The 26,089-nt window shown below is 40.6% G+C and overlaps 1 protein-coding gene and 1 pseudogene across 8 annotated transcripts in view; one reads left to right on the top strand and one right to left on the bottom strand.

The window, feature by feature from the left end:
• LTBP1 (latent transforming growth factor beta binding protein 1) overlaps positions 1–26,089 on the bottom strand; it is a 402,356-nt gene that overhangs the window by 309,269 nt on the left and 66,998 nt on the right. The gene's annotated exons all lie outside the window — the stretch shown is intronic.
• LOC131486477 (U2 spliceosomal RNA) lies at positions 8,516–8,640 on the top strand (annotated as a pseudogene).

The following is a 26,089-nucleotide window of genomic DNA, read 5'->3' as shown; positions in this document are numbered from 1 at the left end:
AAAGCATAGAATACTTAAGGATACATTTACCAAAAGGTATTTCTGAAGGTCTATACTGAAAACTACAAAATGTAAATAAATGTAGAGATACACCATGTTCACGGATTCGAAGAATGAATATTGTTAACATGTTAATTATCCCAAATTTGATCTACAGCAGCAAGCTTCCAAATTCCTTTTCTCAGGACTCCTTGACACTGTTAAAAACTATGGAGTATCCAAAAAGTTTTAATTTCTGTGGATGAGAGATCTGTCACATTTACCATGAGAAATAAAACAAAATTATGTTACAATAGTTCATTTAAAATTAACATTCATTATGGGGCGCCTGGGTGGCTCAGTCGGTTAAGCGTCCAACTTCAGCTCAGGTCACGATCTCATGGTCCGCGAGTTCGAGCCCCGCGTCGGGCTCTGGGCTGATGGCTCAGAGCCTGGAGCCTGCTTCCTATTCTGTGTCTCCCTCTCTCTCTGCCCCTCCCCCGTTCATGCTGTGTCTCTCTCTGTCTCAAAAATAAATAAACATTAAAAAAAATAAAATAAAATAAATTAACATTCATTAGACATTAACACAAATTTTTATGAAAAGTCTTCCTAAAAGCATAAAATTGAGAATATTTGCATTGTTTTACATTTTTGCCAATATCCTTCGTATTTAGAATAGAAGGCAGCTAAATTTTCCAATCTGCTTCTGCACTCAATCTATTACAAGATCACACATTATGTAGCCTCTCAAAGACTAAAGTACACGTGAAAGAAAATGAGAGTGTGAAAGCAAGCAATGTCTCCCTATAATTATGAAAACAGTTTGATCTGGTAAACACCAAGGAATCCAGCATCAAGACAATGCAAATCACAGTCTCACCACAATTCCTATTTTGCTTAAAAAAAAAAAAATGACAAGCTGATTCTATAATTTATATAGAAACATGAAGGTCCTACAAATATCAATCACCAAAAAAGGAAACAAAATTGGAAGACTTAACACAACTTCATGTGAAGACTTGCTTTTGAAGCTACAAGACTCAAGACAGTGTGGTTCTGGCTCAACAATCAACAAGTAGGTCAATAAAATAGACTAGAACCTACCAAATAGACTCATACAGATATAGTTGACTGATTTTTATATATATATATATTTTTAGCATTTATTTATTTTTGAGAGAGAGAGAGAGAGAGAGAGAGCATGAACGGGGGAGGGTCAGAGACAGGGAGACACAGAATCTCAAACAGGCTCCAGACTCTGAGCCATCAGCACAGAGCCCGACGCGGGGCTTGAACTCATGGACCGCGAGATCATGACCTGAGCCGAAGTCGGCCGCTTAACCGACTGAGCCACCCAGGCGCCCCATAGTTGGCTGATTTTTGACAGAAGGCACCCAAAGGGGGAAAATTTTTTTCCAACAAATGATGCCAAAACAAGTGGTATCAGTATGGAAAAAATGAACCTGGATCCTTGTCTTATACTACACACAAATATCAACTCTAAATTAACCACAGGCCCAAATTTAAAGATTAAAACTGCAATTCTTCTCATCCAGAAAGAGGTATTGGTAGGTAACAGGATGATCTCAGAAGTCCACTCTAGCTCTAAAATTCCATTATTTTAATTCTGGGCTATAAAATGCCAACATTGACCCAAGTCAATAAACATCGAGACTAAAATAAAAAAATTTTTTAAAAACACTGTAATGCTACTAAAGAAATCAAAGGAAAGTATACAATTTAGGCATAGGCAAAGATTTCTTAAATGGCACAAATCAACCGTATAAAAAAAATGAGTTAGACTTCAAAATTATTATCTTCTGCTTATCAACAAACAGAAAGAAAATTAAAAGGCTAGCCACAGACTGGGAGAAAAAAAATGCATTGTGCATGTGATAAAAAAGATTGGTATCCAGGATAATGAATTCCAACTCAGAGAAAAAACAATTAGTAAGTGTGCAAAAGAATGAACAGACATTTCACGTGATGACCAAAGTGTACATTCAAAGCCATTCACCACCATTAGTCATCAGGGAAATGCAAATTAAAAACATAATGAGATACCACTACACAATAAGAAAAATCAATATGAAAACGACTGACAATACCATATGTTGGTGTATATATGGAGCAAACAGAACGCTCATTCTTTCTCTGCGGGAGAGTAAAACAGTAAAACCACTCTGGGAAAAGATCATTAGTTTCTTATAAAACTAAGCATATGCCTACCTTACAACACAGAAATTCCACGCCTAAGTATTTACCCAAAAGAATTGAAAGCATATGTCCACAAAAAGACTAACACAACAATGGTCATAGCAGCTTTAGTCACAACAGCACCAAATTAGAAACATCCTAGGTATCCATCAACAAATGACCAGCTGACCAAACTGTTTTACTTGTACAACGGAATACTACTCAACAACAAAAAGGCATGAACTACTTACTCAGATGGTAATATGAGTGAATCTCCAAAAAAACATGGTGAGTAAAAGAAACTGTACCCAAGAGGGCACACCGTATAAATTCATTTACATGAAGTTTGCAAACAGGGAAAACTAACCTATAGTGAAAAGATCAGAACAGTCAAGGTCTCTAGGGCAGAGGGTAGGACTGAGTGGAAAAAGGCGGACAGGACTCTTAGGTAAGGTTAAAAAGCTCTCCACCCAATTGAATCTGGGTTCCATGAGTGTATACATTTCTCAAAATTCAATGGGTACAGGTAAGACTTGTTCATTTCAGTGCATGTAATTGGAAACACAGAAAACGATAAATACTGAGCTCTAGTTAATAATATGTATGCTCAAGTGTTTATGGGTAAAATGTAGTGCTAACAGCTGCATCTCAGTCTGAAAACAATCAAGTAAACAAAAGGGACTTGAAAACACACAGTGAGTACCACCATGAGATACTTGGTTAGGAAAATGAAGTCTTTCATAAATACAGATTAAATTACATTCCATAACCACTTTGATCACTTTATCCCTCATTATCCCCCTAAGTGAAAGGAACAGCCCTACTAACACCTTCCTCCACCTCAGGACCAGGCAAAACACCCTTACTGTTCTACAATCTGATGTGATATAATCAAGTACAAGGCTACAGTTAATTCTGTTTCAACGTCTACAAGAGCCATTTCAGAGAAACACTTTAAGTAATGTCATTTTTAGTCTAAAAAGAAAGAAAGAAAGAAAGAAAGAGAAAACCTGCCAAGCAAGAAATTCCAATAGCTATAAAACCTGAGTCTTAAAAAATATATAAACATTGTGCTTTTCATTTCAAAACCAGAAGGCTTTCTGATTTTGAATTTTCTTTTGAATATGAAAATAATCCATTCTCTCTGATTGCTTTGTTTTTAATGACCACAAATATTTCAATTTTAGCCATCATAGTATTTCTAAAAAAAAAAAAAAAAAACACCTAGAATTTTAAATTCAGTGTAAGCAATTTAAAAGCCACCCCAACCCCGGCCTGCTCCTATACATAGAATATACATACACATACACAAACACACACACACACACCCTCTAAGATGATTTACACACAGCCCAAATCAAAATATAAACTTTTATGGCAAAATAATTGTGCCATCACACCTTGTGTAGTTAAATGGTTCCCAGTAACGATCAAAGACAACACATTACTAAAATCCACAGAAACCTACCTACTATGCAAATAGTCCTACAGTTATTAGAATTAAGTACCTTCATGTGCTCTAGGATTCCAGTGCGTTTTCAAGGGGGAAATTAAACAAAAAGGATCCCTAGGACACTGTCATTTCTTCTCAACTCACTTCTAACACCACTTTGGAGTCCTAAACTCTCATCCCATCATGCACCGGCACATAGACTTGACCAGTACCAGGGTGAAATACATGGGAGTGGAGTCTGCATTTCAAATACGTCTATGTATACGGTCCAAAGTCAGCTTGCAAGAGAAGAGCTAAGAGTTTCTGACACTGCCTGAACCAACAACATCTAGAAACCTTGGATCTTTTATTCCAAATGTCTCTTGCCTATTTTCTTTGTTTTTAAGAACACAGTGAGTGACCAGTCTCCTCTGCCAGAGGCCTAGAAATAGCTTGTTTTCATATTTGCCACAGATGTACCTGAAGTCTAAAAGGCATTTCTCTGTTCTTTTAGGGAGGTGTCCAATGTATTCTCTAAAGTTCAGGCTCCTTCCTTTTGTCTCAAAAAGCTTTTATGCTCCAAATTTATCACAGCAGAGTTAGCTTCAGAAGCCCACTATAATGATACACTGAAAGGAAAATGCTCTCCCTCTTGCAGTCATGTTATGATTTCTCAGATAATCTATGTTTGGAACACGAATACCAATACCAAAAACTCTTCCACTCCTTCAGGCCCAGACCTCCTAATAACCCCAAGCCTGTCCAATCCGAAGGGTAAGAGTCAGAGTATGTGGCCCAGCTGCTTTCTTCCTACAGAAGTTCTCCACTTTATACCCAGATTTTTCAGCTCAGCCATTACCCTAAGGCACTATGGTCCCAGCAAGTCTGAACCCAAGAAAAGGAGTCCTAACTTTAAGGTGTTTGAAATTAGATCTCAAGGCTCCCTGAAGTTTCCATGTTCATTCTGTTGATTTATGGGTCTCATTAGTGGGGAAGGCTGGAATAGCCCTCTTCTTTTTCTCTGCTAGTGGCTTCAAAGCATTGTACGCTTGATTACCCAAGTGCATTAAAACTAATTTAAATCATCGTCTTAAGCACCGGTGTGCTCAACAAACCAGAAAAGAAGCTGGAATCCAAAATATATGGTCACATTTTATACTTAATAGGACACAAAGTAGCAAATCCATCAACATAATGGTATAGCTTTTTACTGGCATAGGCAAAACACTTCTTAAATGTTGTACTAACCAATGCTGCCTTTTAAAACGAAATTCACGTCATCCTTCCCCTCCTGGAAGACCAAGTTAATGTAATGGTAATCACTCATAAGGATAACACCCAGTGGCAGTGAATGTGTACGGCTGTGAAAATAAGATAAACACCTACCTCTGAATTAACCGCAGGTAAAATTAACACGTTGGTTCCACACATTCTCCATCTTCTTCTAACACTGTCATTTCAATGCACACACGCCATGTCACTTTCTGAGCATAAAAGGAAATTTTTTCTCCTGCTACATTTATACTAAAGTGGACATGGCTCAAAATAAAATCAGGGCAATTGAATTAGTACCAGTTAAACAGAAATTCTGACATCAAAGTATATCCAAAAGACCCAGAACACTGGTTTTCTGTGCTGAAAACCTTATCAAAATATGAAATTCAATAAGTTGTTTTTAAGGTGCTCTTTAGTACAAGCTATCAACTTGATATGCCTATGTAAAACATGCAAAATTCTTCCTCCAGTATTATTTATCATTACGTAGCAACTATGTTTCTATATCTGCAAAATATTCCAGAGTATTCATATTTGAAAAACAAAAAACAGGAGGACGACTAACTGCTTGATTCAGTGGAAAGAACTAGCTTTATAAGGCCCTGGAAGTAAGTTTTAGTCCTGGCTTTGTGTAGGCAAATCACTTAAACTTTGGAAGTTTTCATTTCTCATCTATAAAACAGAGGAGGTAGGGTGGTTTCTTCTAATTTCCTCTAAGCCCCTAAGAATCTTGTATCAAGGGTCTTTTGCAGCGATTAGTCTCTGAAATAGCTTGTAATGCTAATTATATTACTAAATGCTTATGACTTTCATAAACACTGCCAAGTTTCTATATACTTTCTTATAGACGGGTATTATTGATCTACAAAGATCATAACATGCTTCTCATGTAACAGTTACCACTGAGGAAGTGGAGAAGCCCCTATTTATCCAGGTCCAAGTAACTGGAAACATTCCTAGGTTTCTTTGTACCCAACAGTCAACTTGAAAGAGCTCTCAATGGCCAAAGGTGGAATAATTTGAACAATTATCATATAACCTAAAGAATAAGTATCAAGCTAAACTAATATAAATAAGAGACTGAATCATTAAATGGGGGAAACAAGACAAGTATTCACTGCAAAAGAATTCCAAATAAAATACAAAGATACCCCCCCCCCCCGCCACAGCCCCAGAGGTAGAGCTTAATTCCCCACCTCTTGTGTGTGGATGGTACTTGGTGACTTATAAGAAAGGATGGAATGGGAAAATAATAATTTTCCAGTAGCAAAACCTGGGAGACACAACCTTAGCAAGTGGTCAATATTATTATCACCAGTGATACCATGGTCTCTATCATCTACCTCCTCATTTGAAGAGATGAGAAAGGCACTTCACCGTTGCAGTATTTTTCTCCCAAACCCATAAGTCCATCTCATCATGAAAAAAAACACTGATAAACCCAAATTGGATGACATACAATAAAATACTTTCAGAAGTGTCAAGGTTTAGAAAAAACAAAAGAAAAATGAAAAACTGTAACATATTACAGGATATTGAGGAAACAGGACAACCAAGTGCCAAGTGATAATATCCCGGACCAGATTTGGACCAGAAAAAGGACATTAGTGAAAAAAGTGGTGAAATCAGAATAAAAGCTATAGTTTAGTTAACAGCAGTTCACCAATGTTAATTTCTTAGTTTTGACAAATTTAACATGGTTGTCCAATATATGAACATTAAGAGAAACTCTTAATCAGTACATTAAAATGAACTTAAATCATCTTAAGCACCAGTGTGAAAGGTATATGCAAAATCCCTAGATTATCCTTGCAACTTTTCTGTAAATCTAAAGTTATTCCAAAATAAAGCTTGTATAATATTAATAAATCAAAATACCTGCATCAAATTTACTACAGGGTGACTCATACTCTTTATTAACTCACTGAAATAAAATACACCAATAATACAAGGAATTTTGAAATATACTGAATAAACATTTTAGCATCTTGTAGATGTTCCCAGAAGAAAAATCATTTGAAGAGATTCAGAATTGTTACCTATTTCTATGGTAACTTATGATTTTGTGGAATTATAAAGAAAATCCTCTGCAAGGATTTTCTATAAAAGAAACCCCACTCCCCTATGCAAGAGGTATCTACTAGGCACACCTTCCCCACCTGCAACTCCAAGCCCAAACTGTAAAGGAGAGGAGAAAAGGATACAGAAGAGAATAAGCACGTCAACAGTCTTGTGGGGAACTGGGTCTTTCTGAAGGTCAAACAAGGAAAGACAGTTCCATTGAACCTCTTGTTGAATTCGGGATTTCCCACCACACAGGGAGATTGGCGACTGTTCCCCAGACAGGTGTCTGCTTACACAATGCACTCAGGGATCTGAGCCCCTTCCCCCACACCTGTTGGAACAGGAGAGAAGAAAACACACAACTGGGCAGAATGGAGATGGTGGCTATAAGGCAAACAGCCTGCTTGTCCATCAGTGTGGGCCAAAGTAGCGTGAGCTTCCCATGAGTCAAGGGGAGGTCACAGAAACTCACTGGAGCAGTGACAACGTATCATGTTTGCCCGTGTTTTGTTTTGTTTTGTTTTTTTCCTTACTGGACCCATAGAGAGACTCCATTTCCCAGCCTTCCTTAGATTTAGGTTAGGACCACTAAGTTCTCCCCATAAGAATGTGAGTGAAAGAACTACTCAACTTCCTGTCACAGGAATATTGTATGGCATATTATTAGATCTCAAAAAAAAAAAAAAAAGCATCAAAAAAAAAAAAAAAAAGCATGGATGTGAATCTCCAAGAGCTCTCTTTCTCCATCCCTCTCCCTGCTCTTTCCTACTTTCTCCTCAACTCAGAGTTCGAAATGAAGAACCACAAGATGAGGAGTCACAAAATGGAATCCACTGGGCCTTTGATTCACTATTGGAGAAGAGCTGCCATAGCGAGTCATTTGTTCCACACTAGACTGTGATATAAATACATCAAGTTATTGAGATTATTACAGCAAAACTTAGCCTCACCTAAAGATAATTAAGGATTAAATCCTAATTAAAGACAGCTTGAGCTCTCTTGTGAGTATCCTACCCAAGATGGTTGCCCATTGACATCACCACTGGACATCTGCCTCTTGTACCCATCCTCGAAAAAGTAGACCATGTACCACTTCCTCCTTCTAGTCCTTCTGGCCCAACGGTAAGGGGGAAAATGGAGGAGGAGGAGTAATTCAATAGGAGACTGGAATTTCAAAAGTGAAAGCAATCCAAAAAATCATGGAATCCATTAACAAAGCTGTTTTCTAAAATAACACTTAGAAAAAAAGACATTTATTGTTAGTATCTCAATAAGCTAATTTCCCTTAGTATGTCATTTCAGTTTTGTCCTACAACTTGGCTCTACATAAGACAACATAAGTTTATTGTCAAAAAACTGGTTTGACAGGGGCACCTGGGTGGCTCAGTCAGTTAGTGTCTGACTTTGGCTCAGGTCTTGATCTTGTGGTTGGTGAGTCCAAGCCCCACATCGGGCTCTGTGTTGACAGTTCAGAGCCTGGAGCATGCTCTGGATTCTGTGTCTCCCTCTCTTTCTCTGCCCCTCCCCAGCTCATGCTCCGTCTCTGTCTCTCAAAAATAAATATTAATCGCTTTTTGGCCTTTTGGCTAAGATCAAGTGTAGTGCCTGTTCTTATCAGTTCAAAAATAAATATTAAAAAAAAATTTTTTTTAACTGGTCTGACAAATGGTAAATCAGGTTTTTGACTTTCTCACATAATATTAGACATTAGCTATTTGGGGTTTTTTAAACCCATTTCTCCCAGATTTCAATAAGGGGGGGGCGTTGCTTATTTTTGCCAAAATTTTCCCATTCACTCTTAGACAATGTTTAAATATGCTTAAAGACCCTAGTTTAATTTTAGCTAGATGATACAAACATTAAAAATAGTTCACAGAAGTGAACAGTAGCAAACACCTCTTTCAAAGAATCGTTACTAAAGCTTTGTCACCTTAAGTCTTCCCAAATACCACACATGCATGTATCAGTCAATTTTGAAATGGGAGAGCTCATGTATCAGAGTTCCAATAGTACAGCCCTCTAGTGCACACCCAGAGACCTGCCGTGTTCCTGGCTGAAGTTTCATGGTTCTTGACAGACAAGCACAAGGAAGTCCTCACCAGCCTGTCACACAAGTGTGAGACCAGGCTGCACCCCTAACAATCACTTGGGTAAAACTGGAACTCCAAGCTTTTCACACACACATTTAAAATTCAAACAGCTTATGCAAACCATGAATCGATATTCAAGTAAAACTTGAAAAGAGACTGTATCATTTAAAAAGGAAATGAAAATATGTGCCCAATTCTTTGGGTTCTGCATTTCCTGGGGAGAGTTGATAGCTTTCTAGGATTGAGATTTTTGGAAGCCTAAGAGATGGAGCAAGATGTGGGAGCAGAAATCAACTGCCTTTTTTTTTTTTTCTTCTTAAGTTTAAGCACGTGCATGGGGAGGGGCAGAGAGAGGAAAAACAGAATCCCAAGTAGGCTCCACGCCGACAGCATGAACCCAACACAGGGCTCAATCTGACAAACCATGAGCCAAAATCGAGAGTTGGATGCTTCACGCCAGAGCCACCCAGGTGCCCCTCGACTGCCGTTTTATTACAAGGCACCCGCTGTCCAGGCCCCGTTGCACACCATGCACAAGGCCAAGGCTGCAAACCCACCACAGCCTTGCCCACATCACACAACTTGGCAACACAAGCTTTGAAAACCCGGGCACAGTCTAGCCGGCAAATGAATCATCACAACACCCAGCTCTGAACGGTACAGTTATTTTACAGGCCCATTCTAGAAAATTCCCAGAGAGGGCAGGACCACCACAGTTAGGATGGGACGGCTCCCCCAACTGCCTCTCCATTCTCAGAAGGTTTTTGAAGTTGTTTTATTTTTTTTAATGTTTATTCATTTTTTGAGAGAGACAGAGTGTGAGCAGGGGAGGGACAGAGAAAGAGGGAGACATAGAATCCGAAGCAGGCTCCAGGCTCTGAGCTGTCAGCCCAGAGCTGGACTCAGGGCTTGAACTCTTGAACTGCGAGATCATGACCTGAGATGAAGTCATGGGCACTCAACCAATGAGCCACCCAGGCGCCCCAAGAGCTTTGCGGTTTCTAACAGCACTTTTTCCAGCACTCCCCCATCCTTAACTCAGACTTGACCATCACACCATGACGAATGACCACGCTCACTTTCCAGCTGAGGAAACCTCACCAAGAAGCCTAAGGATTTGCCCATATGATAAAGCTGGTGTGGAACAAAGTAGAAACCTGAAGCCAAATCTTCTTTCTGAGTCTAGGGCCTTCCCTCCAGGACGTAAGCTCTGCGACATCACCTGGACAACAGTCAGGTGACAATATAGGTTCAGAGACATCATCTCCATCACCTTTATGCAGGACAACCTCTCTTCGTTGAGTCCCTGTCAAAAGGTAAAAGGTAGCATCTCAGTCTTTCCCCACCCGACCTGGAATAAAATAGGAGATTCCAGAAGCCACAGACAAGTCACCTGCACACTGGCTATCCACAAGTGTTCAAATCCCTTAACCATTACGTGTACTCTAAAAATATACAGGACTCCAACTGTTAAAAAATGGAGGGTGGATAAGGTAGGACAGGCGTCTGGCTGGTTCAGTCAGTAGAGCATGCAACTCTTGATCTCAGGGTTGTGAGTTCAAGCCCCATGTTGGGCACAGACCTTACTGCAAAAAAAAATGGGGGATAAGAGAAAATCCTGAAGCCAGCCAGGCCTCCAAACCCACAAGCTAGATGATGTGCAGATTTCTTCTAACTTTGCTGTAACATTTCTGATCGATGTTCTAAAGCTGCACCAGCACTGGCTAATGAGCACTGAACACATGGTTAATCCCAACCGAGGCATTGTAAGTATAAACCAAACAGTCATTTTTAAAACTCAGCATGGGAGGAAAAAAAATCTCATTAATATTTTATATTGATTACACAATGAAATGGTATTTGGGTATTTTTAGTTAAATAATGTTATTGAATAACTTCATCTGTTTTACCTTTCAGTGTAACTACTAGAAAATTTAAAATTAGACATGTGGCTCACATTCTATTACTATTGGACAGTGCTGTTCTGAAGACAGAATTCATGATCAAAACCGTTTCTGCCAGAGATGGAAACCCAAACAGGCCAGGCAGAGAGCCTCTGCAAGGCATTTCCTCCCGTCCTCCAGGGTGCCAGGACCTCGCCAGCAGGACACGGTCCTGCCTCCTTCAGTAGGACCACACCCTCCCCACAGCCCAACTCAGGCAGTGCAAATGAACAGACCCCCCCCCCCACCTCAGTCCCCCAGGAATGCCGCCAGTCCTTCTTCCTCCCCCACCACTGAGGCTACCATTCCAGGGCGCAAGAGACTCGAATCCCTGAAACAGCCCCCAATCCCACAGAGACCAGGATGATTTCATAAGAAAGATCCCAGCGGGTCTCCTTCTGTGGACCACTGGCCTCCCAACTTGCAGAATCATGTACCGTATCAGGGGCACCTGGGTGGCTCAGTTGGCTCAGCATCCGACTTCAGCTCAGGTCATGATCTCATGGTTCATAAATTTGAGCCCCGCATCAGGGTCTGTGCTGACAGCTCAGAGCCTGGAATCTGCTTCAGATTCTGTGTCTCCCTCGCTCTCTGCCCCTCCCCCACTCTCTCTCTCTCTCTCTCTCTCTCTCTCTCTCAAAAATAAACATTTTTTAAAAATTAAGAATCATATACCTACCAGAAGGAAAAAAAAACTCCAGTCCAACCCCCAATACACACTTCCTACTGCATTTATAGGCACATTTAACACATACTCAAAAATATAAATTTAGAAGGCAGAGATAAAGAAGAAATTAAGAAATTCAAAACTAATTCTGTTATTCTTAATCCTTTTTTTTCCACTAAAAACACTTCTTCTTTCAATGACTCTGCCACCAAATGTGTTTCGTTTGGTTTTTTGTTTTGTTTTGTTTTCTTAAATCTCAGTTTAACACCTTATGGTAGAATCAAACCTTTGAAACGCTCTAAGGACAGTGTATTTCAATATCTACCTCCACTACCTGGTCTAGCTTAAAAAAGACACCTCACATAGACACCTGGGTCCAAACAGCAGAACTATTCTTAAAGTCTTAATTCTCCAGTTTCAGTCTCCTACACTAATTATTCAAAGGCTTCTTTACTAAAATTAGGAACTTTCCATTTTCCCTTTCAGTCAGTTGGTCTTGCAAACTAATTGGAAAATGTTCCATTTTGACAAAAATCTTCACTGAGTTTGAAACCCTTTGCATGATTTTAGTTGAAGATTTTCAAGTATAAAGGAATGAGTTTACACGACAAAACAGCTACCACTTTCCACAATGAAAATCGTTTAGCAATCAAAGTGTGTCCACACACTTATTTTCTAGATGTCCTTTCTGTAGCACATGATCGTTAAAAGAAAACACCTACTTCCTTATTCATTAACTTATCATCTCTATTTTGGAAGCAGATTATGTGCATTAGTTTTTCAAGTATCTGTGGGGCAGCAATACGACAGCCAAGTATCACTTGAAAGGCCAAAATGCCTGCCTTTACAAGAACAATTCCTAATCCGTCTTCAACAACTCCTTTAGGTAATCTGCTCCCATTAGTTTCTGTGGTACCAAAGATTATAAGGATCACTCCCCATGCCACTGTAATGTGCTGTAAGATTTTCTGACTACTTAAGATGCTGTAATCTGGAAATCTACTTAATCGGGTAGAGATAAACCTCCATACAGAGTCAGTCGCCCTTGTCAGCAGAACCCACGCTCTTCTCTCGAAATGCCCTGGGGCTGCTGACCTTCATGCACCGAAGGAACCAGGGCAATGTGCAGACAGACTATTATGTAAAGTACAGTTCCTACCGTTAGACAGAAGTAAATATAAGCAGAACGTCTACTGCTTTGTTTTCTTGCATCCCAGTGGAATATCTTCTACAGGTCTGGAGTGTGAGCGCCTTACTTTTAGAAAGTGCTGCTACAGACATCAATGGGTCAGGCCAAGATTTTCACTGTCAAAGCTACTTCTAACCCAGTTACTCGTAGAACCGACAATATTGTTCTTCTCCAGGAGGATTCTGGAAGACAGGTATTGCACTGCAAAATCTTTTCACGGTTCTGGTTCTGTCTTTCCTGCCAGCACTTGGCTGTACCCTAAGGAATGGGTTCAATTACGGTCATACACCTCCTTCTGCTGAATAAATGCTCAATCTCTTTCCACCAACACCACTCACCACCTGCAATCCTCAGCTGCTTCTCAATTCCTGACTGCTTTTTTGTTCTCTTTACCACCCTTCTGAATCCACCACTCCCTAGTGGTGCCTAGTAACTACGGTCCGTAACTTATTCAGGGTTCACTCCTTGTAGTTTAAAAACAGAAAATTGTTTTTTTTCCTTTAACAATCCTACTTAATAAGAAGTCCAAGCACACCTTTCCTTCTGAACATTTAGAAAATTATTTCTAAGAAATGCAGCAAAAATTTATACATTGAATCCAGAAGTCTATGAATCAGTAGAATCACGTGACCTTTACCCCTTTGCCTGCTCTACAACACACCTGGCCATCCACTACCAGATACATTTTCCAAACCAGCATTTCACCCATGCTGCATTTTCAACGCCACTTACATCTATCCCCCCCTCCACCCGCCCCCCCGACAGGAATACTCCAGGTGAAGCATGCTCGGCCCAATTTCTCCTTATACTTCCTCCCCTTTTGGCCTATCAACTACTACTCACCCATCCACAGCCAACACCTGCCACCCCAGCCTGAGCAGCTGTCTTGCTTCATGTTCTGCTTAAAGGGCCCTTATCTTCCAGCAATGTTTTACCCTGTTTTGTCTTCTCCAACAAACAGCATGGTACAGTGCATAAATTCAGCCCACCCTAGTAGCTGGGCTTATTTTCTAATAAACAGTATAGCTTTATATACATGTATATACACACACATATATATATATACACATATACATATACACATATATATATGTGCATACATATATACATAAATAATTATAATGACATAATCGGGAACACACATTATCTGGGGTACTTTTAATACATGAAAAAAGTTTTTTCTTGACCAATGGTTAATTATGTCAGGAAGGGAATCAAAGCTGCTCCTCCAAGAGCAGAAAAGACTCTGGGCTCAATCCCACTACTTTAATGTATACCTAGTATCATCGGACGCAGGACTTCCTGCCATAATATTTTCAAGCTGAGACAAGGAGCGTCGGCAATGCCATTCCCACAGCCAATGTGCCAACAAGCATGCCCTCTGGAACAGAGATTCACTGCCACTGGGAATTATAAGCTTTCCGCGAGCCTCAAAGAAGCCATGTCACCACTCCCCCCAAAAATACACACACCACAATGTGTAGACAACACTGGGGGCTGAGGTCCAAAGCCTTGATGGCCTTGAAACCCTAGGACAAGACACCTGGTTGGTTTTTCCAATGTCACAGGGCTTGCAGGTCAGGTGACAAGCAACAAGTGCTTCAGCCTCACAGATTCCTTCCCAGAAGTTCACATATAAGCCAAAGGGTAGTTTTGTTTAAAGAAAAAACCATTAACATACCAGTACAGATGCTGAAAATACATACCTAGTGTCACTATCTAGGGGTAAATTCTTACCCTTCCTTAAAGTATTCAGTATTTGCTCACTCTGTTACAAAATAATGTGACCTCATTGCCCAGTGGTAGCAACCTCTCACTGGTTCAGCCTCACCCAGTTCTGGGCAGAAAAGGATGGACAGTTCTTGTTGTTCAACCGCTTTTTTCAGAGTAAACCATCCCTTTGGCATTTCTAACCCTCCCAGCTTCCACTGGCAGCCAAACAAACCCCTGTTTGCCTTTTAAGACCGAGGATCAAAATCCCTCCTGTGCATTCTGGCTCTTTCCTCTCTCTCCCTTTTTTCTGTCCTCCTGTTTCAAAACCACACCGAGGAAAGCACATCCTCACTGCTCCTGCCCCCGTCGGAACCAAAGTCCATCTTAGTTTTCCTTGGCAACCACTCCTAGAGCATCTTCTTTGAAGCACTTTATAAAGTGTTTATATCAAATGCCCTGAAAAACCTAATTAACAAATCCCTGAAAAGGAAGTCCTGTTAAAGGGGGAAAAAAAAACAAAAAAGAAGTCATAACAAGAAAGCAAACAGCCCAATTAAAAACATGGCAAAAGAACCAAAGACACTTCAAAGGAAATCTACAGATGGCAAATAAGCATGTGAAAACATCCTCAGCATTTTTAATCCAGCGAAGTTTGTCATAAAACCACAGTGAGCTACTGCTATACATCCATTAGAATTGCAAAGAAAAACCTGACACTACTAAGTGCTGGTAAGGATGTACAGCTATTAGAACTTTCACACACTACTGGGAAGAATACAAAATGGGGTGGTTGCCGTGAAAAACAGTCTGGCGGCTTCTTACACAGTAAAACATGCACTTGCCAAACGACCCTCAGCCAGCTATCATCGGAGAGCCATCTAGCTAGATCAGACTAGATCCAGAGGAAACGGTGAATGCACGACTCCAAATGACAACCTACCAGCTGTGTGAAGTGGCCTGGTGGTCACAAACTCATGATCATTTTTTAAGGTCAGACAGGTTTGTGTTCAAGGTCTGATTCTCACTTACTAGCTGTCACTGTGGCAGGCTATGTTTCTAAAACTAGTTTTCCTACATTCAACAAAACTAAAAGGCAACCAATGGAATGGGAAAAGATATTTGCAAATGACATATCGGACAAAGGGCTAGAATCCAAAATCTATAAAGAGCTCACCAAACTCCACACCCAAAAAACAAAAAATCCAGTGAAGAAATGGGCAGAAAACATGAATAGACACTTCTCTAAAGAAGACATCCAGATGGCCAACAGGCACATGAAAAGATGCTCAACATCGCTCATCAGGGAAATACAAATCAAAACCACACTCAGATATCACCTCACGCCAGTCAGAGTGGCCAAAATGAACAAATCAGGAGACTATAGATGCTGGAGAGGATGTGGAGAAACGGGAACCCCCTTGCACTGTTGGTGGGAATGCAAACTGGTACAGCCACTCTGGAAAACAGTGTGGAGGTTCCTCAAAAAATTAAAAATAGACCTACCCTATGACCCAGCAATAGCACTGCTAGGAATTTACCCAAGGGATACAGGAGTACTGATGCATAGGGGTACTTGTACCCCAATGTTTATAGGAGCACTCTCAACAATAGCCAAATTGTAGAAAAAGCCTAAATGTCCATCAACTGATGAATGGATAAAGAAATTGTGGTTTATATACACAATGGAGTACTACGTGGCAATGAGAAAGAATGAAATATGGCCCTTTGTAGCAACGTGGATGGAACTGGAGAGTGTGATGCTAAGTGAAATAAGCCATACAGAGAAAGACAGATACCATATGTTTTCACTCTTATGTGGATCCTGAGAAACTTGACAGAAGACCATGGGGGAGGGGAAGGGAGAAAAAAAAAAAAAAAAAGAGGTTAGAGTGGGAGAGAGCCAAAGCATAAGAGACTCTTAAAAACTGAGAACAAACTGAGGGTTGATGGGAGGTGAGGGGAAGGGGAGGGTGGGTGATGGGTATTGAGGAGGGCACCTTTTGGGATGAGCACTGGGTGTTGTATGGAAACCAATTTGACAATAAACTTCATAAATAAATAAATAAATAAATAAATAAATAAATAAAAAAAAAACTAGTTTTCCTAGTTTGTACAAAAAGGGTGTTAATGATGGGGCTGCTGCAAGGCAGCCTGACAGCCACCTGGGAGGTACCACCAGTACAGTGTTTTCTCCATAAAACTGCTCATATTCTTATAGAGCAGATGGCAGAGACACAGTTCTGGGCACCCTCACCTCCCCTGCTAAGTGCAGCTCTACCCAGTAACCCCTCGACAATTCAGCACTAAAAGAATAACCTCCAGGGCCACCTGGGTGGCTCAGTCATTTAAACGTCTGATTCTTGATTTCGGCTCAGGTCATGTTCTCACCATTTGTGAATTCAAGTCACACATCGGACTCTGAGCCAACAGTGCAGAGCCTGCTTGGGATTCTCATTCATATTCTCTCTCTCTCTCTCTCTCTCTCTCTCTCTCTCTCTCTCTCTCTCTCTTCCCTCCGTCCCTCCCTCCCCCTCTCTGCCCCTCCCCCACTCATGCTGTCTCTGTCTCTCTGAAAATAAATAAATAATCTTGAAAATTAAAAAGAATAACCTCCAGGACAGCAGGCAACCTTGCCCCACACTACAGCTGGCTCTGACTGCTCCGTGTCTCTGCTATACCATCACGGTTTGAACATCGCCCCTGTCACAAGAGCATGTGTGCAGAATACCTGACATGTTGTGAACACTGCATGTTATGAATAAATGCTGGCTATCATCAGAGTTCTTGGGAAGCTCTTAGAAAAATGAATTGCATCCCACAATTCTAGGGAGGATCTGTCAGGTGGAGGTGAGAGAAAATAAGTGTGGAGCTGAGAAAGAGCCTGGGAGAGGTCAGGTGAGGAAACTGGCCCACATGGTGGGGGAGGCATCAGCCGGAGAAGAGCGAAGAACAGGGCTGAGCAAGTAGTGGATAGGTCCCTATCATGGAGGGTCTTAACAAAGAGTTTAGGTTTGATGGAGAAGGAAATGGTAAATCATTCTTCTTTCAACTACCAGAGCACCTGCAAAACCTCTCCCATTATCTTTATCACAAGGAAATAGTACCCTGTGTGTGTGTGTGTGTGTGTGTGTGTGTGTGTGTGTGCGCGCGTGTGTGTGTGTGCGCATGCGCGCAGGCCTTCTACTGAACTGTGAGCTCCTTAACAGCACGTAAAGGTCTCTGGTTCCTAAACATGTGACCAGGAAGCACTCCCTGGAGCTGGAGTTCACAATACCCACCGCTCCAAACCTCAGTCTACACCCATCCTCCAATCCCCTGTGAACCCCCTCTGCCTGACAGGCCCCATCCTGCTTGCAGATCCTCAAGGATTCCTGACTAGCACCTCCTGTAATCAGTACTCAAGATCACAAACCCAAGTCGAGCCTTGAGGTAACCCACAGCTCATTTTCTTCCAAAAAATGAAAGAGAGGAGAGGACAACTCTTTAGATCTGTCTTCTACTCTAGCTGCACTTCAGCCACTGCTTCTGTACTCCAAAACCTGTCTTGTTAGATCTCTTATCTGATCTCTCCTTGAGAACACAACAGAAGAGAGAATAAGAGTATAGAGCTTTTCCAATCTAAAAGCTCAACTTCAAGCAACCACAGTCTGTCTTTCCTCATCCCAGAATCTGCCCTTCCAAGCTTATTACCACTCCAGGTTTGATACTGACATACTAAACTAATGGTTATCTAATTCCAACCCAGATTCCTGAAAAAGAAATAATATGGGACCAAAAAAAAAAAAAAAAAAGTAATTTCATTCACTTCCTCAATTCAATTTAATTGCCTATAATTATATTATTATACCCCCCCACATACACACACAAACATAACATGTAATTTCTCAATGACTTAGACAAGTCTGGGATTAGAAATCGTCAGCCAAAGATATACTTGATCTCAATTTCGGTTAGAAGGATGTTTTATTTGGTGACCTGATATTTTTGGCAATGCTCTAAAGGCTGCCAAGTTTACAGGTGGCCACCACAACAGAAGACTCTGAAACAGCATTAAAAGATCGCAATTTAAACCCAAGACAACAGCATGCTCAAAACAGATATATCATTTCCATTACTAGGCAGGTATACTAATTCAGGAGTTTTAATGGCTTAAGAAAATATGTATTGATGGGGCTTCCACTCTCCCTTTCTAACAGCAGCTATGTTTTGCTTTCCGCCACAGGAGAAGCAACAAGTATGTATCTACCCTTTTCCTACCCGAAATCACTATCCCTCTCCACCTCTCTTGAAATGAAGAGAACTTCAATTTACTCTCAAACCCTAAAGGAGACAAGTGAGATTAGAAGACACAAAAGCCAATTTAATTTCTGCATATACTCATCAGTACTCTCCAAGTGCACATTTGCTAAAGCTGAAGAATGCCCAGGTGAAACTAGTGAGCAAAACGAAGCAAGAAGAGACCAGGTTTAATAATGAGGATGGGCACAAAAAGACAAAGGGCAGGAGGCAAAGCCCAGAGCAGGGTATCGCGGCCAGGATGCCAAGGAAAAATATGGGGAAAGCTGCCTAAGAGTAGAATCCTGCTGATCCCTCAGGCTCACTGGCCATCTAGTTGAAAGAGCTCCCCAAAAAGAGGGTTTTCATAAGACTTCTCATGCTCCAAATGACAAGGAGAAGAAAGCATGAATCTCTCCAAAGACCTGAAGTCTAGTTACTCAGCTGTGACATGAGCTCCTTGCAGCACAAGGAACCTTATGCTTCATCCTCCAACTATGAGGTTTCTAATTTCTCAGAATGAAAAGTCTTTAAAATAAATTACTTCTGGCAAAACAAAGGGTTAGATGTGCAGAGAAAATCTGCCAGTACCACACAACTAAAATTGCTGGACAAAATATCAAACTATAGTCGAGCTGGCATGCGAGTACAAGAAACTCTCAGGGGCCAGGAACAACCAGAGAGCATGAATCCAGGGAAATGAGTTGGCACCAGAACAGGAATATGCCCTGGAGGGGCATCTGCCATTTCTGGATGCCTCAATTCCAGGTTTCAGCGTGCTGCATGGGGCACAGGGACACACTTGGAAACTGTACAAGGTAACAGATTCCACGTAAAGACCAGAGAGAAATATTTCTAGAAAATGAACCCTACAGAAAAGAAAGAAAAGCACCCTACAGTGGAAACGTGAAGATATGTGGCTACCTCAGCTAGGGCTTTGGTTGAGCGTGAAAAGCTATGGTAACAACAAATATGATCTCAGGTGAGAATCACAAGTCCAGCTGTGTGCGAGTTCGGCAGTCAGTGACAAAATACCTGAGTGACCAAAACAAAATCAACTCCACTTTAGTTACAAGCTGGCCTGGATGGGTGGTAGGTACCTCCATGAACTTCCCAAAATCGAACACAAAGAACCTCTGTAAGAACATACCTGAAAACTCAGATGTAAGGAATTCTAGCGATAAAATTCCATTGAACATTTACTCGCAACAGAGTAATCACAACAGAAATCACAACATGCACTAGGGGCACTTGTACCCCAATGTTTACAGCAGCACTTTCAACAATAGCCAAATTATGGAAGGAGCCTAAATGTCCATCAACTGATGAATGGATAAAGAAATTGTGGTTTATTTACACAATGGAGTACTATGTGGCAATGAGAAAGAATGAAATATGGCCCTTTGTAGCAACGTGGATGGAACTGGAGAGTGTTATGCTAAGTGAAATAAGTCATACAGAGAAAGATACCATATGTTTTCAGTCTTATGTGGATCCTGAAAAACTTAACAGAAGACCACGGGAGAGGGGAAGGGGGAAAAAAAAAGTTACAGAGAGGGAAGGAGGCAAACCATAACAGCCTCTTAAAAAACTGAGACTAAACTGAGGGTTGATGGAGGGTGGGAGGGAGGGGAAAGTGGGTGATGGGCATTGAGGAGGGCACCTGTTGGGATGAGCACTGGGTGTTGTATGGAAACCAATCTGACAATAAATTTCATATATTAGAAAGAAAAAAGAAATCACAACGTGCACAAGGAAATAAGAGAATCAACACACACACACACACACACACACACACACACACACACACAACATACACACACACAAATCAAACTGTGGGATCAGCTCAGTAACAACTGCCAATTATTCAACTGGGATTTTAGGATACAGAATGTAACTATATTTAATATACACAGAGACGACGTTTAAATTATGACTAACTGACAAAAGATTAATATAGATTAGTAAATCTCTCTAGTCTTGAGAGATTTGAAAAACAAACAGAACTTTCAGACATAAAAAAATAGCAAACATTTGAAAAGGGGAATCCAAAGGGTCACAGCAGGTATAGCAGGACACAGTTGAGAATTAGTGAACTAGAAGAAATAAATGTCCATGCAGCACAGAGACCAGGAAACACAGGAGATATTAAAAGATACAGGGAACAGAATGAGGTGTAATAGCTGCCTAATCACACTTGTAAAAGGAGGAAACAGGGGAGAAACAGTGAGTTAAAGAATAAAAATGACTAAGGGATGCCTGAGTGTCTCAGTTGGTTAACCATATGACTCGTTTCAGCTCAGGTCATGATCTCATGGTTCAGGAGTTCGAGTTCCACACTGTCAGTACAGAGCTTGCTTGGGATTTTCTCCCTCTCTCTCTCTCTCTCTCTCTCTCTCTCTCTCTCTCTGCCCCTCCTGCACGTGCACACATGTTCTTGATCTCTTTCTCTCTTTCTTTCCATCCCTCCCTCCCTCTCTCTCTCTCTCAAAATAAATAAATAAACGTTTTAAAAAATGATTTAGGGAACTCCTGGGTGGCTCAGTCGGTTGAGCATCAGACTTCAGCTCAGGTCATGATCTCATAGTTTGTGAGTTCGAGTCCCGTGTCCAGCTCTGTGTTGACAGCTCAGAGCCTGGAGCTGCTTCGGATTCTGTGTCTCCCTGTCTCTCTGCCCCTCCCCTGCTCATGCTCTGTCTCTCTCTGTCTCTCAATAATAAATAAATGTTAAAAAAAAAAATGAGAATTTTGCAGAAGTATAAACATGAATCCTCACATGCAATTCTAGTAAATTCCAAGCAAGACAAATTTTTAAAATCTAAACAGAAAAGCGATTACCCATAAAGGAACAAGAATCAGAATGACCATCAGCAGATTCATCCACAGTTAACAAGGGAAGCCACAAGACCGTGGCAAAATGGCTTCAAAATACTTAGAAAAAAAGTAACTGACAAGCTACAACTGCACACCCAGAAAGAGTCAATGAATAAAAAGACACTCGCCACAAGAATTTCTAAAGGAGGCACTCTAAGAAAAACTGTCCCAAAGAGAATGTCTAAAATGCAAGTAGGAATGGAGAACAGCAGTAACAAAAAAAAGGCAAATACATGGGAAAATCTAAAATAAGCATTGACTATATAAAGCAATGATAGATTATCTAATTTTTAGAATTAAAAAAAATTTTTTTTTACTTGAAAGTTTAAAAAACAACAGCACAGACTATTATCCTAAGGCCTGATGTTATTTGGTAGGAGGGTAAAAATACTGAATATCTTTGCCTTTGTTAATTTCAATACAAATTGTTTATTTGAAGTAAACACCTGTGATAATCACTAAGCAGAGAAAGAGAGTATATAATCCAAAATAGTTTGTGGGGAGGGAGGAAAGAATGAGGAGAGGAAGACTAATCAATCTAAAAGAACACACACACACAAAATTTTTTAGTACAAATAAAACGTACAAAATGACACAATAAAAAATGATCCCCTACATGGAAACTACCCAAGTGGTTTTATATGCGAGTTCGACCAAACATCCCATCTTACACAAAATTTTCAAGAACAGACCAGGAAGGAACACTCCCCAGCTCATCCTGTTAGGCCAACATAACTTAATACCAAAATCTTATCAAAGCAACATGAGAAAGCAGAATTCCAGCCAGCCTCACTCATGAATACAGATGCCAACTGAAAGTAATGATAGATTTAAAAAAAGACATCAGTGAAGCTTATTATACAAATGCAAGGTTGTTCCAACATTAGCAAGTCGTTCAATCTCCGCACTAAAGAGAAAAGGAAACCATATGATCAAACCAACAGATCAAATTCAACACGGTAACAGATATACCCTCAGCAATCTAGCAATAAAGGGGTGGTCCTTAACTCGATCAAGGTATCTACAAAAAACCTACGGCAAATGGGGTCCCCAGTGATGAACAGCTAATGGAACGCCCTTTAAATAAGGGACCACACCCACTACCACGGCTTCTGTGTCACAATGAACTGAAGGCCCCCACCAGTGCCACAAGGCACAAAAATTAGATGTAAAGATCAGGAAAAGAAATTCATCATCATACATGATGTAATCTCTATGGAAAACTCAAAATATCAGACAATGTACCCTAGTAAGTTTAGCAAATTTCAGTGCACAGAAAAACATGAAACCTCATTTCTATAGGAAAGCATGTTTGAAGATGAAGTTTTAGAAAAGATTCCTTACAACAGCAGGCAGGAATACTGGAGCAGTAAGATGTCATAAAAGATGTGAAAGATCATGAAAATTATTTAATAAGTATTCAAGAACATTTCAGATGACCTAAATAAAATGAAAGGATATTGCATTTATGGATAGGAAGAGTCAGTATCAAAAAGAGGCATATTCATCTCAAAATTATATACGGGCTCAATTTCAATCAAAATGCTAGCCAGCTTTTGTTGGTTTTGTTGTTGTTGTTTCTTAAGTGACAAGCCGATTCTACATTCATGTGGAAACATAGCTAAAGAACGAAGAGGAAGGATTTGCCTACCAAATCTTGTTATACAATTATCATACTTCAAGTATTGGCTGAAGGATAGAGATGAATGTACAAGAATAGAGAATCCAGAAACAGACACACATCTATTTAGAGGTCTGCATAGCAAAGTGTTCATTTTGACAGCACATAGATGAGGAGTCTGCATATGACAGCAAAGGTATCAGTTTTGGGGGACAGGGAGGAATTAATCAATAAGTAAGACAGTTAGTTATCCACATGGAAAATAAACTAAATCACAGCACGCTCAATTCCAGGTGTGTTAAACAAATGTGAAAGGAAAATAAGAAAACTACCTGAGGACAATGCAGTAGGGAAGGATGATTCTAGAACAAGACAACACAGTAAGAGAAAAACATTGATCGGTTTGCCCAAGACGAGTGGTTTTGATCTTTAACAAGAGCTCACTGTAAAAAAGGTTTCTCATCTCTCTCTTCCAGCCATCCAAGATGCGGAAAGAAGGTGGCTGGGGCACCAGCTGTTGTAAACAAGTAAGAGGCCAAGAAAGTGGTCATTCCCTTGTTTGAGAAAAGGCCCAAGAATTCTGGCATCAGACAGGACACGCAGCCCAAAGGGGACCTCACCTGATTTGTCAAATGACCCTGCCACATCCAGCTGCAGCAGCAAAGGGCTATTCTCTCGAAGGGTCTAAATGTGCTGCCCGCCACTCACCAGTTCACCCAGGCCTTGGACCACCAAACAGCTACTCAACCACTTATGCTGGCCCACAAATACAGACCAGAGAGACCAAGCAGGAGAAGCAACAGAGATTATTGGCCCGGGAAGAGAAGAAAGCTGCCAGCAAAGGGGATGTCCCCACTAACAGGCTGTCTGTCCTGCAAGGTGGAGTTAATATGGTCACCACCATGACGGAAAACAAGAAGGCACAGCGGGTAGCAATAGCACATGCTGCGGATCCGATGAACTGGGTTTGTCTCCCTGGCTGCCCTGTGTCCTAAGATGGGGGTTCCCTACTGCATCATCAAGCGGAAGGCCAGGCTGGGGCATCTGGTCTACAGGAAGACCAGCGGCACTGTCAACTTCACAGAGGCTAACTTGGAAGACAAAGAAGCTCTGGCTAAACTGGAGGAAGCCATCAGGGTCGATTTCAAAGACAGATATGATGAGACCCACCGTCACTAGGGAGGTAACGTCCTGGGCCCAAAGTCGGTGGCTCTCATGGCCAAGTTGGGAAAGGCAAAGGCTGAAGAACCAGCCACCAAAGTGGACTGCGTGTGTGCTGTTCTATTTTCTGTACAGAGAATCAGTTCTTTTTTAGACAATGTCTGCCACATAGCAGAGTGTGTCTTGAAAACAAAAGTCTTCTGAAGCAAAACTTACCCTTAATATTGATATTTTATTCCTTTGTGTAAAAACTCTTAAAAATGATTCACAGAAGACTTATACAAAAATGGTCATTGCAACACTGGAATAGCAAAACCCTGGAAACTCATATGCCCTACATCAGGAGAGTGGATATATAAATTGTGGTATATTCATATAACGGGACACTATAAAAAAGAAAAGTAAATGAAGCCCAGGTACAAAGCATCAGGATCATCCTTGGTTCTCAAAGCATGGCTCCAAGACCAACAGCATTAGCATCACCCTTAAGTTTGTTAACCAAGCAAACTCTCCTTCCCGAGACAAAGGTGGGGGGTGGAGGGTGGGGGACCAGCAAGTCAGGTTTTAGAAGTCATCCGGGTGACTCAGACAAGTTTGAGAGCCACTATTATGGATGAAGGTAACAAGTGAGCAAGGAAAGCTAGTCTCAGAAGAATACAAACAATAGATTTATTGAAAAGTGAAAAACTGGCTAACCAAAATAACAGTGTTCAGAAGTACTGAAAAATATAATAAAGCTATTTTTTAAAAAGCAGAAAATGGGGCACCTGGGTGGCTCAGGCATTAAAGCTTCTGACTTTTGATTTTGGCTCAGGTCATGGTCTCGCAGTTGGTGAGTGTGAGCCCTGCATCAGGCTCTGCACTACTGGTGTGGAGCCTGCTTGGGATTCATATTCATTCATTCATTCTCTCCCCCCCCCCCCCGCCTCTCCCAAGTGCACTCATTCACACTCGCTCAGTTTTTCTCTGTCAAAAGAAACAAACTTTAAAAAAAAGTTTTATAAATTAATAAAAAATTAAAAAGCAGAAAACGATTAATACAGGTTAATTTGTGGAAGAAAGAGGGTAAAGTATGGAGAAGGGTCACAGAGAAAGCCTCTAACGACGACAGTGTTTTGTTTCTTCCGTTAGGCAGTGGGTATGAGAATCTGGGTTTGCCATCATTCGCCTTGATGCGTGTGTTGAAAATTATAGCCTTTTGTATGCAATACACTTTCTAAAAAAAATTAAGTAGCACCAGAAAAGGGGAAAACTTAAGAACATATAAAAAATTATGAACATAAAGTAGCATAGCCCATATGAACTCATTTCTAACAACAGGCATAGGAAAACTAGCGTGCATAGCAAGTGTTAAGTATTTGTAGACTATTAAATGCTTAAATGTTTACGATTCAGTCTTCTTCATTTCTCTGTTCCCTCAAATTTTTCCACACTACATAACAATCCAAAAAGAAAAGTTTTATGTAAAGAGTATAACAATTCCCAAATTAATTCAGTGCCCACCTTACTATCACTCCCATCTTTAAACTGAGTCTCTTTACCAGACTTGAAATCCAAATCTTGACTAAACACCCAGTACAGTCTAGGAGAAGACAATGGTTTTCAAT

The sequence above is a fragment of the Neofelis nebulosa genome, chromosome 9, assembly GCF_028018385.1.
Source record: "Neofelis nebulosa isolate mNeoNeb1 chromosome 9, mNeoNeb1.pri, whole genome shotgun sequence".
NCBI classification, from domain to species: domain Eukaryota; kingdom Metazoa; phylum Chordata; class Mammalia; order Carnivora; family Felidae; genus Neofelis; species Neofelis nebulosa.
Note: the sequence above shows the minus strand (reverse complement) of the source record. Positions and strands in the feature narration are given on the sequence as shown.